Source organism: Poecilia formosa, unplaced genomic scaffold, assembly GCF_000485575.1.
Source record: "Poecilia formosa unplaced genomic scaffold, Poecilia_formosa-5.1.2 Scaffold379, whole genome shotgun sequence".
Taxonomy (NCBI): Eukaryota; Metazoa; Chordata; class Actinopteri; order Cyprinodontiformes; family Poeciliidae; genus Poecilia; species Poecilia formosa.
Window position 1 is genome coordinate 58,505 of NW_006800318.1, and position 2,829 is coordinate 61,333.

Consider the following 2,829-nt stretch of genomic DNA (forward strand, 5'->3'; position numbering starts at 1 on the left):
TATTTTATATCAACTTACCTTCAAGCTCCTGCAAGAAGTCTTGGAAAATGTTGTGTTTGCATCCATTGATGCCATAATTTTTAATGACATGAACAAGCTGATTCACGTGTGATTTTAATTATATTTTTTAACTACTGGAAACATTTATGAAAATGTTTTTTTGACATTAGGAGAATATCGACTAAAATTTGTGTGCATTTGTAATGAGAGCTAATAACAGAAACATATCAGCGCCAACATACTGAAAAATTCCCATGTACTCAATTACTATTTAAGAGCCTTTTAAATACAGTTTTCTTTCTTGATGATAATGCAAGCAATAAATATAATTATGCGTACCAAAGTGACTTCGCCTGTAGATATGATCACTGAAAAGAGAAAAATCTCTGTAAAAGCAGCGATTTTTTTTGACCTCGTGTTTCTTTGAGCAGCAGCTTTTCATCCTGTCGACCATGATACCTTCCACTGAGCAGGTTTTAGTCATTTTATGATTGATTTGGCCTGCTCAGTTGGCCTGTTGTGTTATTCACGAGGCCTTTCATTGTTCAGCAATAAAAGTATTACACAGTAGCACGCTGCACTGCTTGTGACGATCAATAAAACTCTAAAATATTCATTTCTGGCGCTGATAGAACAATAAGGCTGCCCTAAAAAATTTGTGAATTTAATCAATTTTAAACACTAGTTTTCCCACATGAGCTATTTTGATTTCAAGGATTTAAAAGCAGCTAGTAAAAACGACTTCAGTAGCTCTAGTTGCAACGTGTTATTTTTCCTCCACTAGGTCTCTTACTTGAGCTTTTAATTATCAGGTGATAAAATGATAGCTAGTAAACAGCAATTAACTCAACTGCATTGTAAAATGCAACAGATTGGGGATAGAAATGCGGCAATCATCTCTTCCCGTGTCAGTGGAGGATGTTCCAGAACCAACAAGCCATGAGTTCTGTCAGAATCTCAGGGCAATGGAAGATGAACAAGGTGATTTCTTGACTTTCCTTTCGTCTTTTGAGCTATTCTGAAGGAAGATGTCTGTGTGAAATCAAGTGTCGAGTTAAACTTTATTTATATGCCCAAAAAAGAGATCATCTCTCACGGATAGCTCAAAGAATGCTGGTACTTTATGAGGACATGTACTTTGAGAAATTAGAATGTAAGCAGTATTTAAAGGCAATACTGCTTCTGTAGGGTTTTCAGGTCAAAATGCTGTAAAATATGTGCTGAATTACAAATTTTAATTCTCCCATCACAAAGTTCATACGGTTAGGTAATCACTACTTATTTTGTGCTACATTTGAGCAGCTTTCCTTTATGAGATATTGTGGACTCCTTCTATGTTACTGTTTACATCCAGAAATTTCATGCACATGCAGAACCATACCGTCCACAGCCGCCCTGCCTCGGTAGAACAATTCCATTAACAAAATGAAACCTGAAAATGTAGGTATTAATTTAGTGCAGTACATCATAACAAAGAATAATGCAATAATGCAGAAAAACCATTCAAGAATAACTCAAAACCACTTTTATCATATTTTTTTCTGCATGTACCGTGCTGTGCGTCAGCTACGTTACACACAGACTTGTTGCCGTAGCAAATTACAACAACACCACTCTATGCATCAGGATATGCTACAGTTGTTAAAGTCAAGCAAGCATAACTGAACTACTTTCTTCTCCGCTTCTTTTTCAATGGTTTTTCTGTGTTGGGGGATTACAGGGGGTGATGTGATTGGCCAAAATTATAAGTTGTAATATCTCCAAAAGGCAACAACCTGCAGAAACTGAGCTCTAAAGAAGTGTTGCACTTTGNATTTGAACAGTGTTATGCTGTCACACCTTCAACCATCGGATTATTCCTAAAACATTTTCCCAACCCAGGGGTTGCATGCAATTTATCTCCACTTAACAAAGATGGACTTGTATTTAGGATGCATTCACCCTGTTTCTTCTACTTTAATTCAACTCTAGTTTCTTAGTTTGGTTTGTTTGGGGAAGCAGGACAGGAAGCGCTTTGGCGCTAAATAGCAGCTGCCAAGATGGTGTGTGCGCCTCTTATCTTGCCATAGTCATTACTGGTATTAGTATATATATATATAGTCTTGGAAACTTTGTTTTACTCCACATTGTACAACGTTTTACCATGGATGACCTGTTTGTTAATCAGCAGTAGACAGTCATGATTTAAAAATTAATTAATCCACTTGTGTGATCTGTGAAAGCCTGAAGATCACAAATTATGTGAAAGCCCTTAAATACTTGATAGTCGTTACCATATTTCTCTTAAATTCATTGTAATTGACAAAATGTGCACTGGGAAATGTGATTCTGTGTGCGCACAAACTAACCAATGGTAATGGTTTAGCATCCACACCAAATACTCAGGAACTCTAAAAGTTTCTCGGTCTGAGAGGAAGGAGCCTGACTAATTAACCAGTGCGTCACAACTGGGACTGTAAGTACATCTTCACTTACAGTTCTTTTTTTTTTCTTTTTCTAGGAACAAGAAAGAAATGAGACCGTAAGCAGTAACTGAATCCAACCGTACAAAACTGAAGAGTTTAAATAGTGAACAGCCAGATCTTCATAGGTACTCTGAACTGCCTTGCAGCTGAAATGTGCTGCACAAATAAACTTAACATGACCTAATGACTCAATTATAGATGGAATTAACAGAACTTTATCAAAGTATTTCACATCATAAAAACATCAAGTATACTTCAAAATCATCTAGAAAATACACATGCAAATATCAATACATCAAAATCACAAAAACCATACAGTTCAAAAATATGGATCAATGTTCTACTTACTACCAATCATAGATGG